The sequence below is a fragment of the Malus domestica genome, chromosome 14, assembly GCF_042453785.1.
Source record: "Malus domestica chromosome 14, GDT2T_hap1".
Lineage (NCBI taxonomy): Eukaryota > Viridiplantae > Streptophyta > Magnoliopsida > Rosales > Rosaceae > Malus > Malus domestica.
In genome coordinates, this window is record NC_091674.1 from 11,408,721 (window position 1) to 11,426,849 (window position 18,129).

The 18,129-nt window shown below is 39.0% G+C and overlaps 1 long non-coding RNA gene and 1 pseudogene across 1 annotated transcript; both read right to left on the reverse strand.

Moving 5' to 3' along the window:
* Positions 1 to 666: 666 nt before the first annotated feature.
* On the reverse strand, positions 667 to 9,524 carry LOC139191085 (uncharacterized). Its single transcript, XR_011575222.1, has 5 exons — positions 8,744 to 9,524; positions 7,987 to 8,045; positions 2,052 to 7,095; positions 1,870 to 1,928; positions 667 to 968 (listed from the first exon to the last, which is right to left on the reverse strand). It is a non-coding gene; the product is annotated as an uncharacterized lncRNA (long non-coding RNA).
* Positions 9,525 to 11,521: 1,997 nt separating this feature from the next.
* On the reverse strand, positions 11,522 to 14,778 carry LOC103410666 (uncharacterized; annotated as a pseudogene).
* Positions 14,779 to 18,129: the final 3,351 nt, after the last annotated feature.

Sequence of the window (18,129 nt, forward strand, 5' to 3'; positions counted from 1 at the left end):
TTTATTTTTTAAAATTTGAATCCCAGCCCATGTGTCAACCAATAGAGGAGCCGAAGTGGACCCGCGGCTACTATGTCAACAGTCAACAGAAATGACCAACCAAGCCATAAACCTCTTCTTTGTGTAGGCTTTTCGTTCCCTTGAGAACAATGGTGGTTAAATTTGAATTGTGTTTTTATGGGTTTTTCAAATGCAATGAAACGTAAATGCAATGAACTTAAAGAAACAACAAAATAATTAAAGACAAGAATCTAAATTGTTTTAGGTCTCTTCAATTTCAAACGTTATGCCCGTTTATCTCCTATATAAATATTTCAATATCCTCTGCCATGATGAGTTTCACATAGTCTCCAAACATTGTTCGAGTTTTATTTGTTCTTTTCTCTATATCAAAGGAAATGATTGAGTTGTTCACCCGACCTAAGTATTTACAAGAGTCACACCGAAACATTGTCTTCGAAAAGCGAAATTTATTTTTAAGAATATAATACATAGTGATTACACCTCCAAAACAAAAATCTTGTTTCTACTAAAACATCCATGAAGGCCTACTTGTTTGCCCTAAAAGATGAGTATTTCATTGTATTTTTATTTATTTATTTTATTTTATAGTTATTTCTATTAAATTATTATTTACTAATATTTGTAGATTTTGATTGCTACTTAGAATACTATTACTGACACACCCCGATCCGGAATGTCCACTAGGATCCCGAATCGAGCTGTGCTGGGCGTCACCTGGAAGGTGACGAAACCATAAAGTGATGATAAGGAAAAATGCGAATAATTTTAAACCTAAGGGTGCCTAATAACAGAGTGCACTGTGTGTGGGTATGAACCCAAATCACACGTGATGTCAGAGCATAGTCAAGTACAGCAATATAGGCAGAAACCGTACCCACAAAAGTAGCCACCTTAACAGGGACATGCCACGAATCCTCGTCCATAAGGAACTTTGCTACTAGAACCTGGAGGGGCGCAAAACAGAAAACGTGAGTGGGCGAAAATAAAGCTTTTCAAAACATCACATTTATTCAACATTTATAACCCCTCTCTGAAAAACCTGTATACTTTCCCAGAAAAAAAATAGTATATAAACATATATATATATATATATATATATATATCATCAAAAGCTCAAATAACAATCCTTCAACGCTTTTTAGAAAGAATATGCCATGCCATGCCATATGCCAAAATATAATATGAATGCATCAATATAAATCAGGGAAATAATAAATCAACCGGAGACCCTACAGTGGTCATGTACGGCTGATTCTATAGCTTAATATCCCATCCAGCCGGAGTCACCAACTATGACCTGTACGGCCGTGCCGGAGTCACCGACTATGACCTGTACGGCACTACACTGCACATAAGTCGGAACTACCTATAGTAGTCTGTACGACTAAGATGGTGAAATAATACGCTCTAGTGCTTCTCTCATCAATCATCTGTGCATATAATCTAAGGTCACCTACCAGTCGGAACCCCTCGAATGGTCTGTACGACTGGCATGTCGGAACCACCTCTAGTGGTCTGTACGACTAGCATCTACTTGGATCCAAGGTGAGCGTGTGATACAGGGTGAATAATATAAGCACTAACACCGGGGGTGCAGGTTATGAACTCTCAACACAATTTACATCATCAATAAATCACATGAACAACATAAACCTCACCTGATACTCACCTGTGCGTCCATAACACCATTTCACATATATACATCATATACCAAATCATATAATTTATATAATTTCTATGCATGACATTTCAAAACTCATTTCATAACGCATTTTATTTAAATTTGATTTCTGGGAAAAATATCAATAGTATATAGGTATATATAGAAAACAAATGCCCACTCACCTGGGGTCCGCGCTATGACTCCCTAACATTAGAACCAAGGCGTCCCGAACGCTCAGCTCCTAAAACAGTTATCAAACCACATCTCAGAACTCTTATCCATAGAATATGAAGATCCAACTATTTCAAAAAATTACCAAAATTTACAGAAATGAAGATCTTAATGAGTAGAGCAACTTTTATACCTGTGGCCAAGGCCAATTCGATCGGCAAGGCCTCCAATTTCAACAAAACCCGTCGAAAACCCTAGGTTTTGGGTGTGCTCAATCCGTCCTCAAATCAACTCCGCCGTCCCAACCATTGCTTGGGTTTTGTTCTAAGCCTCAAGAGGATGCCATGAGTGGTGGAAATTGAAAGAAATCATTTCAGAATTAAGAGAATCGAAGGCTAGGGTTCATCGCACCCACCGGTGCGATTTTGCTAATTTGGAGGCCAATTATCACCAAATTTGGGGTGGGAAGGATAGAGGATAGGTCCTAGAGTGTTTCCCAAGTGGTTAGGTGGTTCAATTCGTCGGAAAAATGGGTGGAAACCCACCGGAAACAGCAAGAGATCCTGACCGGGTCGGGTCGCACACCCACGGGTCAGGGATCCCCCGCACCTCTTTTCCCTCCTTTCTTAGAATTTTGATTGGTCATTCCCTTCTCTCACTGTTCTGATTGGTCCATCTCCTCCCTCCTTGGTTGGGCAGCCAATCCCCCTTCTTCTTTCTTTTGTTTCTGATTGGGCAGTCCATCTCTCTTTCTCTAACTGGGCAGCGCCCAAACCTTTAATTTCCCTCTCCAAAACTGAAATTCTACCACAATTAATTAAATTACCAAAATGTCCCAAACTTTAAACGTTAATATCTTCTTCGATATAACTCCAAATCACGAACCGCTTGCGCACACGCGTCCGTAGCGACGAGTACTACAAGAATATGCCAAGAAATCAAGTCTTACGTGTCATGACAAGCGATTAATACAAATCGAGACATATGCCTCAAAGGGCCTTTTCGAAATTCCACGTAATAAAATTATAAAAATCATAATTTTTCGGGACGGGCTGTCACAATCTTCCCCCCTTAAAAAAATTTCGTCCCCGAAATTTAAAATAATTTGGTAAAGGTAAAATGCTCGAAAGTAAGAAGAGTACCTCTATAAAAATACTTACACAAGGAAGAAATTAAGCTAGAGCGGTTGCATAAAAGAAAGTGCCATTCCGTCGCGATCGGATTGCAATTATTCCTTTGTCATGCCTCCAAACTCATACATTTTTCCTTCCTCGTCAGTATAATAATATAGCATCCGCAAAATCCGTAAGGTAAGAATGCCACTTACCACATAATGGCTTAAGAAAAGTTTATGAAAATAAAAAACAACTATCAATATAGAAACCTTCAGTTCAAATACTTGCGCCAAACTTAAAACCAAGAGTAGAAATAACTCACTCAACCTTTGCAAAATCAGAAATATTAAAAAATAATTAAAATGGTCTCAAAGAAGATGCTTGCACACAAAAATCAAGATTCAAAATGAAAATGGTCCTTGCCAAACATTTGTCGTGACACGAACTCCGAGAATAAGTCTGAATTATATTTTAATGAGTAACTACTATTAAAGATGAGCCGTCTTGCCTACTAGCTTAGAGTGCCCAATAAATAAGCCAACGATATTACTGTTTGTAGCCTGTAATGTCGATAGTTCATCGTCGTCTCAATAAGTTAGTAAGAATCATCTTGCTCCTCGAATGCAATTATGTCCAGATCATCTGATTCGTGACTCGATAGCAACGTCATAAAATCTTCAAGTGCATCAATCTAATTGTTAGGAGTGCTTTGATATCCATGTACTCCCCAAATTATCAAGTCCTGGAATGATGTCCTGAAAAGATGCGTATAGAAGAACATATATCCTCAAATATTTCCTTCGCGATTATTCACTAGCATCGCTCATGAAATCAAGAATATAACCTCTGAAATCCAAAATTTGAGAATCCAAATCTTTATCGATGACATTCAAGCGACAATTGTAATCTCAATCTTACATGGAGAGTGTCATCCATATCACTAGGCTTCATACCTTCACCAATACTCAGCTGAAATCCATTTGATTCTCAATACCACATGAATTTCCTTTTTGGGTAAGTCGAATAAACTCACGAGGAGATTGTACTCCAATGTTTCTTGTAAGCATCGATATAAAACTGGCGCACGCCTTCGCCGAGACAATGTATCGAATTACTCATCGATTGGCGAGAACCTATGTCAAAGACACTAAAGCACACTTGAGAATCCGAGAACCAAAACAAGGTCATCAACTTCAAAGTTCAAGATATCCAACTGATTGGTTGTCATTACCCAACCAAAAACAACTTCCAGAAGACTCAATCACCAACGGTAATGATCTAATCTACAGAGTAATCGACAGATGATTGAGGAATTAACGATTCCAACTAGATTTCAATATCCAAGCAATTCTTCCCGAAAGACTATCTGTCCTTGAAAATAGTGTGAACTACAATAGGGTAGGCATGTACCAAAGTTGACCAAATACACCCTTAGCACAAGGAATGAATATGAACTCATGACCAGAAATGATGTTGACCAAAATGCCAACTAACCAATAAATTCAACAATAGGTAATTTTAACAAGTGATCCAACTGTAGCTCCCTTAAAATTAATGGAAAAATGGATTGATTGCCAAGTCCATCTCTAAACATCAAGGCATCACTATCACTCCACATGTACCAAAATACTTCTTACCAAAAGCTTATAGTAATTATCCCGTTTGCATCTGGATGTGGTAAGTGATGTACCCATTTAGACAATTTCTTGAAGAATCCAAATAACGTTGCAACGATACTTAAGAGGTCATCTATAATTAAATGAGGGAGACTAAAATACTTAGGATAAAAACCATCTGTGCTACGATGCTCAGTAATTACGTTTGCACAACCGGGATAATACACGATAGTGCAATCATAGGTGTTGATTTAATCCCTCCAATGCTGCTGCCAGCAACTTACCCTGTCCAAAAGTAAGTGTAATTAAAAAGCTCCAAAGTTAATGAAGATTTTGGACACACTTCTCCACAAATAAGTACCAAACCATATTCAAATGAAAAATGACCATTGTTACCTCCAAACACATATAAGATGATTCATCTTTATTGGTTCCACTGCTAGGAAGCGTAAGTGTTACCCCATCTCGATGCATTTACTTAACCAACATCCGAGAAAAAACGTCACCCTAATTTCCAAAATTTCTCACTGTTACCAAAGGATGTAAAAGTCATATGAAGAAAAAGGCAACACTTAAACCGTCTGAGATCTTTATTCACAACTCACATCACACACTAAACCAACTTCTTCGATCAAAAGTGATGCAGAACACTATAGCCGTAAGTTCGCCCATCAATAGTCGATAACCTCAATGAGACCAAGAATATCCTAAATCTCCCGACACTTTATGAGGATTTCGACCTTCATCCCTATAACTCTTTTTGAAATGATGAAAGAAGACTATTTGTGAAGATCACACTTTCCGATATAAGTACTAGTCTGAATAAAACTGGTGTCTGAGGAAAATAACTCCAACCGTCACTTAAGAAAGTGACTAAATCTAAGTAAAATCCCAAAGTTCGAAGTTCCCTAATTAGAAGATTTGGTTGAATAAATTCCTTAGTCGATAAACTTTAGAACGCAACATCTGAACAAAGCCTTGCTTGTGTTCACGTACTACCTTTTCAAACATCGTGTCAAAATCATAAAATTTCTATGACACAATCTTGATCCTCCAAATACCTGATTACGATGCTCCTCCGCAATTCACGTACTATCCAGCATTCATAACCTTAGGAAAGACTTTTCAATTCTTGAAGTAAAACATGCAATACAGCTAATTACAATTATATCCAAATAATAATCTAGTTCATTTTCTAATTGTCCGAACTAATATAAGAGTCCAAAGTAGCTCTCTCATAATGCCATCATCCTTTGGAAACAACCAATAAGAAACTGTGGTTGCCCAGGAAGTTGAACTGTATATCCTCAAACACTCTTCTGCTCTAACCATAGGCAGGCTCGCCTAAACTGAGAATTTCCTTCATTCACATCAGGTGGAGCCTCGACTTTTTTTTTTTTCCACACCTGATTGGATCGTGAACACAGACATTTATATCACAAGGTGAGAGAAAATCAATAAAAACCCACCTTTCTATCTCAGTTGATCCACCGATGCTAGTCGTCGAAATTCTAGTGCCCTTTTAACGGAAAGAAAATATCACCAATAGTTTAAGCTTTAAGGCTGGAAGAATACAGCTTCCCACTTAAGTAAAGCTACCATCCACTAAAACACCACATAAGCATAGCATAGGTCCAACACTATGACTATTGATTCTCACATCCTTTACACATACAAGATACTTCGTACTAAGAGTGTACAATATCACTTTCCAAGTCCAATCATACACCCAAAGTGATATTTCCAAAGTGCTTCTCCATTAAATGCTAACTTTAGCACCATCGTCACACAAGACTATCTTTGAGTCTTAACAAGGTAGACTTCACAAGAATTCCAATAGGTACTGTCAAGGAATCAAACTATTTCGGAGTTCCAATCTCGACAGTTTAATGCCGATGGCTAGAGGATAAGTATCGAATTAATTGGCAAAGCATCTGATAACACCTAATGCTGCGCTAACCATAATTAGGTCATCCTCTTTCCTCTGATTCGCTCCTTGATAGAGAACTTCTTCACTTCAATTATGAGAACATTCACTGGAGTGCTCTTCTAAAACATCAAGAGATCGACCCGACTACAAAAACTTAGAGAAGCTACTACATTTTCTCGTAATCGACGAGGTGGCAAAATCCAAATAGTAGACACGAAAACCAAGAATGCTCACATCACGCATGTGATGAACGCAATTCTGCCAAACTTATGCTCTGATACCAAACTGACACACCCCGATCCGGAATGTCCACTAGGACTGCGAATCGAGCTGTGCTGGCCGTCACCTGGAAGGTGACGAAGCCATAAAGTGATGATAAGGAAAAATGCGAATAATTTTAAACCTAAAGGTGCCTAATAACAAAGTGCACTGTGCGTGGGTATGAACCCAAATCACACGTGATGTCAGAGCATAGTCAAGTACAGCAATATAGGCAGAAACCGTACCCACAAAAGTAGCCACCTTAATAGGAACATGCCATGAATCCTCGTCGATAAGGAACTTTGCTACTAGAACCTGGAGGGGCGCAAAACAGAAAACGTGAGTGGGCGAATATAAAGCTTTTCAAAACATCACATTTATTCAACATTTATAACCCCTCTCTGAAAAACCTGTATACTTTCCCAGAAAAAATAGTATATAAACATATATATATATATATATATCATCAAAAGCTCAAATCACAATCCTTCAACGCTTTTCAGAAAGAATATGCCATGCCATGCCATATGCCAAAATATAATATGAATGCATCAATATAAATCAGGGAAATAATAAATCAACCGGAGACCCTACAGTGATCCTGTACGGCTGATTCTATAGCTCAATATCCTATCCAGCCGGAGTCACCAACTGTGACCTGTACGGCCCTGCCGGAGTCACCGACTGTGACCTGTACGACACTACACTGAACATAAGTCGGAACTACCTATAGTAGTCTGTACGACTAAGATGGTGAAATAATACGCTCTAATGCTTCTCTCATCAATCATCTGTGCACATAATCTAAGGTCACCTACCAGTCCGAACCCCTCTAATGGTCTGTACGACTGGCATGTCGGAACCACCTCTAGTGGTCTGTACGACTAGCATCTACTTGGATCCATGGTGAGCGTGTGATGCAGGGTGAATAATATAAACACTAACACCGGGGGTGCAGGTTATGAGCTCTCAACACAATTCACATCATCAATAAATCACATGAACAACACAAACCTCACCTGATACTCACCTGTGCATCCACAACACCATTTCACATATATACATCATATACCAAATCATATAATTTATATAATTTCTATGCATGGCATTTCAAAACTCATTTCATGACGCATTTCATTTAAATTTGATTTTTGGGAAAAATATCAATAGTATATAGGTATATATAGAAAACAAATGCTCACTCACCTGGGGTCCGCGCTACGACTCCCTAACATTAGAACCAAGGCGTCCCGAACGCTCAGCTCCTAAAACAGTTATCAAACCACACATCAGAACTCTTATCCATAGAATATGAAATTCACATAACACACATCCACAAGGGCATTCAAGAATAATGCGAGACTCGTTGATCAAAGGTCAACCATCGACAAAGTTCGACGGTAAGGTCATAACCCCACATAACTCAATCTGAAAGATCCACAACTCAGATTTCCGATCCGTCACTTCCCAAGATACACATTAAGCTTCTAGAACAACATACTAAAATTTCGTTACGATCCGACGGTCGGATCTTCGCCAATTTCCAAAACCGAGTGGCGGTTAACCTTTTATTTTTACGAACTTACAAATCCAATTCGGGAAGATCCATACGTAGGATTTCCAATCCGTAAGTTCCTCCATTCTTCAAATATTACATACTACTATGTATCAAAGTTTGGTGACGATCCGACGGTTGGATCGTTATTTCACCTTTTGGCCTAACCATGAATCGTATCGAAAGTAAGTCCAAATGATCAACTAACGTTAAACCACTATCATAACTGAACTCAAGACATCAAGTATAACTTAAAAATAACATTGGCGGCCCACTGGCCACGTGCCGCCGCACGCGCCGCCGTGGGTGGCGGTCGGCCGCCCCGGCTTACCGGAAAATCCAACTATTTCCAAAAATTACCAAAATTTACAGAAATGAAGATCTTAATGAGTAGAGCAACTTTCATACCTGTGGCCAAGGCCAATTCGGTCGGCAAGGCCTCCAATTTCAACAAAACCCGTCGGAAACCCTAGGTTTTGGGTGTGCTCAATCCGTCCTCAAATCAACTCCGCCGTCCCAACCATTGCTTGGGCTTTGTTATAGGCCTCAAGAGGATGCCATGAGTGGTGGAAATTGAAAGAAATCATTTCAGAATTGAGAGAATCGAAGGCTAGGGTTCATCGCACCCACCGGTGCGATTTTGCTAATTTGGAGGTCAATTATCACCAAATTTGGGGTGGGAAGGATAGAGGATAGGTCCTAGAGTGCTTCCCAAGTGGTTAGGCGGTTCAATTCGTCGGAAAAATGGGTGGAAACCTACCGGAAATAGCAAGAGATCCCGACCGGGTCGGGTCGCACACCCACGGGTCAGGGATCCCCCGCACCTCCTTTCCCTCATTTCTCAGAATTCTGATTGGTCCTTCCCTTCTCTCACTGTTCTGATTGGTCCATCTCCTCCCTCCTTGGTTGGGCAGCCAATCCCCCTTCTTCTTTCTTTTGTTTCTGATTGGGCAGTCCATCTCTCTTTCTCTAACTGGGCAGCGCCCAAACCTTTAATTTCCCTCTCCAAAACTGAAATTCTACCACAATTATTCAAATTACCAAAATGTCCCAAACTTTAAACGTTAATATCTTCTTTGATATAACTCCAAATCACGAACCGCTTGCGCACACGCGTCCGTAGCGACGAGTACTACAAGAATATGCCAAGAAATCAAGTCTTACGTGTCATGACAAGCGATTAATACAAATCGAGACATATGCCTCAAAGGGCCTTTTTGAAATTCCACGTAATAAAATTATAAAAATCATAATTTTTCGGGACGGGCTGTCACAATTACTACTCCAAGTATTAAAAACTTGGAGCAAACGTATGTATCATTTTGCTAATATTACATAACTTCACTTTCAACAATTTGCAGGTTTTAAAGGTGGCCTCAAATTTCATCCTTCTGTATAATGTGAATCCAGTTCTAAAAGGTGGAAGCGCATTCGGAGTAATCTCTTTGGGGGCATAGAGCTTATATTTGGTTGCCCATAAGAATGGTCTGTTAAGATTTATTCTTAAGGTTGGTATCCAACAATTCAGTTTTGCACGTTTTTGGTCATTTTTCCTGATTTAATGACTGAATATGTTTTTAATGCTTCAAAAAAAAAAAAAAAAAATTTGGTAATCCATGTTTCCAAGTATTTTGTCATTTTAAAGGAAAAACAATCATAATAGATTGATATTATTATTTGTCATCCACTAAATGAATGTTTAGGGTGGTCAAAATAGAATAACATAAGACAGTCATTGGCATCATCTTGATCATTTGGATGCCTGGTTCATGAAAATATTATGTATTGTACATGTGTGTATTCGATTATGTATGTGTGGGTGAATGTGTGTTTCTCTGTCTCTGTCAATTTGTATTGGTTTTCTGTTTTAGGTTGATTTAGTTAATGGGGTTTGTTTTAGGTTGATTTCGTTAATGGGGTGTATTCGATTATATATTGTTTTTGTTTTTGTTTTAGGTTGATTATATATAGTTGCTTCTTTGCTATGTTAAAACAACTTAGTTCAAATGAATGGAGTCTTAACTTCTAATTTGGTTCCAGTTCATGAATAATATTGTATCTGATTTATAATTCTCTGCTTACCATTATGTTTATCTACCATTTATGTAATCTTGGAGCAAATAGGTTATAAGTGAATGGGCTCGAAAGGGATCTCTTAGTTAATGAGTTGGCTAGAAAAGGGTTTGGTGATAGGTGGAGAAAATGGATATTGGGCTGCTGGAAATCCACCAACTTTTCCATCATAATAAATGGCCAATCAAGGGGTAAGTTCGGAGCGTCAAGAGGACTTAGACAAGGTGATTCGTATAACATCGGATGGGTTCAAAGATTTGTCAGCAAATATATTAAAATAAATGATTAAATGGGTACCTGTTTATAACCACAGGTAATACACCTAACCATCCATTTAAATTTCACGGGTAAATAACCGTTATTTTTTAAAACGGTTACCCATAATTGTAACCGTGAGTTTTAAATGGACGGGTAACTGCAGTTACCCATATTCGTGGTTATTGTGCCCATCCCTTTGTAACAATCAACATATAGACGCATCCCATTCTAACCCACTCAACTTTATAAATAAACCAAAAAATTATTTAATTTGACATCTTGATTAGGAAAAGAGAATTTGCAAATGAGCACGTATTGTCATGTGGGGAGCTATCATCTCAAATTTTGCTCAAACTAGTTGTCCTCATGACTCATTGAATCTGTTCAACGACTATGTATTAGAATTGGCTTTTGTGGATTCTGCCATAATATTGGCTGTTCTGCGAGCCTGTTCTTCCTTTAGCCGTTACGCCTAGAGTCATGCAAATCCATGGATGCAGATGAATTCGGATTGTGATTTCCATTCTTTCTAGCATGATAACAAAGTTGGATCAAGTTGGCCAAAGAGAACCGTGCTAGGAAGATTAAGAAATCACTGAAGTTTGCATTACAACAACAACAACAACAACAAAGCCTTTTCCCACTAAGTGGGGTCGGCTATATGAATCCTAGAACACCATTGCGCTCGGTTTTGTGTCATGTCCTCCGTTAGATCCAAGTACTCTAAGTCTTTTTTTAGGGTCTCTTCCAAAGTTTTCCTAGGTCTTCATCTATCCCTTCGGCCCCGAACCTCTGTTCCGTAGTCACATCTTCGAACTGGAGCGTCAGTAGGCCTTCTTTGCACTGAAGTTTGCATTAAAAAGAAAAAATTAGCCAGCAGATTGGGATTTTTCCTTTTTCCACCCTCATTTAAACAAAGCTTTAGGTTATTGCAGGTTCATCTACTAGAATATTAGGATACAGTACACTGTCATCTACTGAGTTTAAGCTTTCTTCAAAAGTTTGCACTTTACCTGTATTAGCGGCAAGGTTCTGTTGGCAGAGACCTTCAAAATCATCACATATATCCTTGATGTCTTCTATGTACTCCATAGCCTTGTAGTAGTAGTCCCCCCTAAAGAAAATCCCACTATAACTAAATAGATATAAATTAGTGCCACTAGAACACTAGCATCATTAGTTTTACATGGAACGGTTAAAATTTAACACACGAGATACTCTGGCAGTAGTGTTCCACTTACCACCCAACGAATATTATAAGCATTGAACCAGTTGTGGTTTATGGAAATTGCATCTTCCTGAAAGTATTATGAACACAAATAAGATGAAAAAAAATCCGTTCATCAAGCATGAAGATAGTTGTTATTTTGATTGAAAAGAAGGGGTTGCAAGAGGCTGAAACGACAACTTGATTTACACTACATGAAGTTTTGAGATAAAACAAGATCCTGGATATTGAGATCAAGAAACAAGCAGGGCCAAGTCCGTTTCAATCAGCCAAAGGCAAATGTAAAATGCTAAACAGAAGGCACATACTGCTATAAGTTTTCTGTTATACTGGCAATAAAGGTCACACTGCAAATGGAGAGTGATTTACTTGGAAAACCTCTTATAATCATTGCATGCTTTCATACTTCTACTTTATGATAGGGGCGAAACAAACTTGAAGAAATAGAAGAAATACCAAATTATGGACTTGATGATACCATCCACTAGGCAAAAAGATAATCTCATTTGGTTCTTGAATGCACTCCAACCAGACAGCCTGCTCAATAGATGAACATATGGTCTCAACACAAAAAAAAAAAAAGCTGCAAAGCCGGGAACATTTGTTTCAACAACATCATCAAAGATATTATATACACAGCTTTTCATATTCCTGAAGTTCAAGCGAGGGAAAGAGAGAGAGTTCTATAATATGCTTCATTTATCAAAGCAATACACAATCCAGTGTCCCAGACTCCCAATACAGACGTCTCTGATTCCTATTAGTGCAGGAAATTGTAAACTTACCTGCCAAACACAAGATGACTTTGAGAAGGAGAGACGAAAAGCCACCGTTTTTTGCTTCACATTCGCTGACCAGCTATATGACCTGGAACATCAGCATGAAGAGGAGTCCAAGTGCCTGCATAAACCACAGAAAGGGAGCTAAATCTCCTTGAAAATTTTGACTTAGATCATACCTATGACTAGAAAGTGAGAGAGACCGAATGAATGTATCACAAATATTCCCAAACCTTCTGCTCCCATCTAAACAAAATGATAATCCGAGCAACTTATTTCGTTATTTTCTGAGTAAATGTTGGGATCGTTATGCATGTGATAATTGTCAAGATACATGTTGAGCCAATCATCACAAAAGAGCACCAGAGTTTGTATGCTTTGTATTCTGGGTACTCCTGGAGATCAGAATACCAAAGGATGATAGAACAAGTCAGGGGACTAAGCTAGAAAATCTGAGATGTTACCTTATACTAGACACACTGATAGACTGATACGGGCAAAGTGATAGACTCTCAGAGCTGAATGTCCCAAGTACATGTGCAAAGTCCACATACAACCGAGGCAGACAGTAACAAGGATGTCAAAGCATAAAATCACCAGGAAACTAACTCCTCAACTGCCCCATAATTCCCCGCAAATAAAGGGTGAATTCAAAGTTTCTAACTAGCACCTTAACAAAATGCCAGCCCTTGAAATACAGCAACTCCTTGCTCGTAGCTTCATGACTTGAAGCATAACTATGCTCCTGAATGGGGTCCCCGAGCCACTGCTCAACAAAGTCTGCAACGGTCATTTCCATTCTCTTCTGATGTGTGAATTCTCTAGTACCACAATCTGCAACCTATAAGTGACAAAATATCACCACACCTTCAAAAGATCAAACATACATAGCCTGAACCTTTAAAGCATTAATTCTACTACAAAACTACTGAAAAAACAAAACAAAATAAAGGGGGTGGTGGGATTAATTAGGATTAATTTAGGATTAATTCCTCTAACATCTTAATCATGACAATCACACATCACCTAAAAACTACTTAGCACTGAAATATTACACCAAAAATACAAGGCTTGAATCTTTAACTGCAGAAAACAAAACAGGGCTGATAGATTAGCTAATATCTAATTACCACATAATCAATCTTCTTAATTATGATTAATTCCTTCTAAACACACTTCGTAATTCATATTTAATTTCACTAAATCAGATTTCTGCAAGAAATTAGTACCTGAACTTTGGATTTTCCTAAATGGGTAGCGAAAAATTGAAGATTTGGCTGGCCGTTGTCGGTGACCCAATCTGCACTCTCCAATCGTCCATGAGACCTGTAAGCACCACAGGCTGGTTTTTCTCCAAGTACCTCCCCACGAACTCGTTGTACCCCAGTTTTTTCCCGCTCACCTTCTCTATTTGCCCCCCAATTTGAATACCCACGTTTTCTTCTCCCAGCTTATGCTGCTTCGGCGAGTTAATTCGGATTTCGAACGTTCGGTTTCTCTGCGCGCCCTCTTTGATTTCGGGAGGACGACTTGAGTTGGGGCAGGCCGGGCTGGGGAGGCCCAAAATTAAAGGGCCGAAGTTTGATTTATTTTTAAAATTTTTTATTTTATCAAAAAAAAAAAAAAAAAAATCATCAAAGTGAAAAGCCACGAGAACACTGGTTTCCCATACTATCAAAATTAAAAGTATTAAGAGCAATAGAGGGTAAGCAATGATCCAAATGTGAGGAGTCTCAACCGAAGGACCTAGATGATCTAAGGCATCCGCGACAAATTTGCCTCCCTGGCAGATATGGTTCCACACCACTTGACTAAAGGAGCAAGCGATACAACGTGCATCCTCAATGATAGTTCTAATCTTCCAAGGAACCTCCCAATTTCCTTGAACCGCCTCAATAACAAGCTTGGAGTCTTCCTCTTATCATCACCTTTTGGAAGCCCTTGGACCGAGCAAACTTGAGTCCTTTTAAGCCCATTCTTTCAGCAAACAAAATAGTGATTCCATCAAGATTGAAGGCACCCGCATCCACAACTTGGCCATCATAATTTCTGATAGCAAAAGCCGTTGCGGCCCGATCCTTAGACACCGAACTATCAAAGTTCATTTGACCATGTCTTTCCCTGCGGGGGGAAGCCACTTGATGGTTCGAACATGAGGATCGGTACCCAACTTGACCCCCTTCACATTGGCCCTCAAGAAAGCTTTCCCGGTACCAGCAGCTATGGAAACCCCACGGGAGATCCCCTGGAAAACCAAGTTATTTATCTCCGGTGTTGGTCTCTTGCTTATGAATTTGGTTATAGAATTTTCTGTGGACATTAAAGGACCTGCATAGGCGTATCTGCCCGTGCTTGCTTTCGAAGGAGGAACTAGGCAAAACATACCATAGTTTGAGTTACGTCTAAATATGTTGCATTTCTATGCTGCTTCTGCTTGTATTATTAATGAGTACATAAAAAACATGAGTATTTGAAGGAAAGAAAAAAATCGTACAAGTGCTTGTTATTGTGCACTCACTAATTATGTTTAATACTAAGTTTTAAATTTATTCAACTGTGAAAACGTACTGTTAACTCCGCATGTGTAAGTTTATCTTACATTGCTGGTCCCAAGCCTGGGTAAAGGAGGAGGGGGAGGGCGTCAGGTAATCGACAGCCGGCACTCCACAGTTACGTCGAATCCTTATGAAAATGAATCCAGAACGAAATCGCGCTAAAGCTAGGGCGTCACCCGTAAGTGGCGCGCTGTGTGGCCCGATCACAGTGATAAGTGAGCAAGGGTCGCTGTATCTCCATCGGCACTCGGATGCAGTGTTAAATGAGCAAAGGGGCCATAGAAACTTCTTTTCGAACGACTCCACTCAAAGTTGTTTGGGAGCATATGCTCCTATCAACTTTACCCAGGACATACAAAAGAAGTACTTTGATCCTATTGGACGGGGGAGGGTGACGAAGCTAGGACAAAAGGGTAGAGTTCAAGAGAGTAGAATGCATTTAGGAACGTGGAATATAGGAACCTTAACGGGAAAATCTATGGAAGTAGTGGAAGTTATGGTGAGGAGAAGGATAAATATTATGTGCCTACAAGAAACTAAGTGGGTTGGTCTTAAGGCAAAGGATCTAAAAAATTCAGGGTTTAAACTTTGGTATTGAAGGAAAAATTTTGTCCTAGCCAAGAACAAGTATGAACATTTGAATACAAAGGCAAACTATTAACACTTTAAAGTAGACATGCATTCAAAAACAATTCATAAAACCCATGACTTTCAAAGCCTAGTATATGGTGAACCAATAAACTCTTTAACAACATTAAAGATAAGTAAAGATTTAGAGTTTCTTTACTCTTGAAGCTCATCCTTGTTTACACAAGGGATTCACCCAAGTGGAAGGCCTTCAAGTCACCTCCAAGCTCCTTGAATCCTCCTTGTGTTTTCCTCCCTTTAGTGCTCATTTGAAGATTTGAGGAAATGAGGATATGTTCTCCAAAACACCAAAAGTTTGATGTCTTTAAGTCTCTTCACCAAGGATGTATCTTGTGAAGATGATATGGATGACTTAGGGAAGTAGAGATTGCCAGATGTCCCTTCCCTTAGTGGCCGGCCTCTTGGAAGAAAAATGGAGAGAAAATGTTTCACCCAATTTCAACTAGAAAACCCTTTTTGAAAATAAAGCTATAAAGTTGAATTTATACTTCATTACAAGTGAGTGGCAAACTTGTAATTAATCCAAGTTTGCCCATCCACCCTAATGGCCGGCCTCTTTGATGTTATTGGGCTATTTGCCCATTTTGTTTTAGTTGTCATACAACTTAAACATAATGGGCCTTTTGGACCAAAACGCTTTTGGGCCCCGAAACCCAAAACCAACATATAAGCCCAACACGAACCTTTCGTAAAATTAATTAACTAATTAATTAATCTTGACCATTCTTCAATTAAACCATTTAATTGCTTATCCATTTCATTTGATTTCTTCACATACATCCTTACTCAGTGTACGATCCATTAGGTTCCAATTAACGAGGCAGTGGGCGATTGTTACTCTTAACGATCGATTGTGAATTGAAACCACATTTCAATTCTCCCTTTATTGAATAGTGTTTGCTAACCATTAGGGCTTCCACAAACCATGAGTGACGCCTAGCAGAATATCATGGTTACCCAAGCTAAGTAGAATTGGTTGGATAACCTATCCAGTTACAACTACAATGCAATACGGTCATTCTCTAATACAATACTCTTAATCACATTGTTTAAGTGATAGTTTGTTTCATGTCTACTATCCAATGTGATACTTTCCTATATGATTCCCTTGAATATGATTTGGAACAAACTTCCTAAGTCATATTCATTTGCTTTGGCCAAAGACTTTAGAATCATATCTTAGAGTATTCTCCTTCCACCATGGAAGGTTAGAGATCCCTTGTTGTGCATTCATATGTCTACATGACTAGATAGCTTGACCCCAACAATGTCGTGGACACTCCGATGGAATGCCGTTTGACATGATCAAAGATCAAGGACCTAACCATTAGACATCTATGATGCCTCAGGTCAAAGGACTACTTTGCATATTGCAACTTTAGAGTTCATACATGACATGTATGTTCGAACTCTCTTTTGATCGTAGTTCAGTGTACTCGATTACTCTTTCGAGCACCTATGTGTTTGTCTTAGTGTCCAACACCAAATGACTTGAGACTAGTCATACTCACGCTTGAGTCAACATAACACATACTAACCTTAGCGGATTGTCAATGCCCAATTGGCAATCCTATGGCTAGGAACGTTTTAGGAATGAACATAAGAGAATGGTCTCGATAATCTAACTCACTTAGATCACTTGTCTCTTAGAACAAATACATCCCTTGGATTCCCTTATTGCTTAAACACATGATACAATAAATAGTGATTAACAATAAGCTTTGCCCTCCATTAAACATATAAAAGTTTAATACATTAAGTATTCCAAAAAGCTATTACATCAAATGAGTGGCTTTGTGGGCATACTTCCAACAATCTCCCACTTGCACTCAAAGCCATCCTCCCATGTATCTAATACCCATCTTATCCATATGACGGTTAAGCTGGATTTGAGACATTGGCTTTGTCAGTGGATCTGCTACGTTATCGGCTGAAACAACTTTGAGAATGTTGACTTTCCCTTCGGCAGCATATCTTCTAATGATATTAAAGCGTCTGTCAAAATGCTTGTTCTTTTGATGTGCCCTGGGTTCCTTGGCTTGAGCTATCGCCCCACTATTATCACAGTACAAAGTTACTGGTGATGTAATGGTTGGAACCACCCCAAGTTCAGTGATGAACTTCTTCATCCAGAACGCTTCTTTGCCGGCTTCAGCTGCAGCGACATATTCATCCTCTGTTGTGGAATCAGCAATTACACTTTGTTTCTTGCTCTTCCAACTGACAGCCCCACCATTCAGAGTGAATACATAT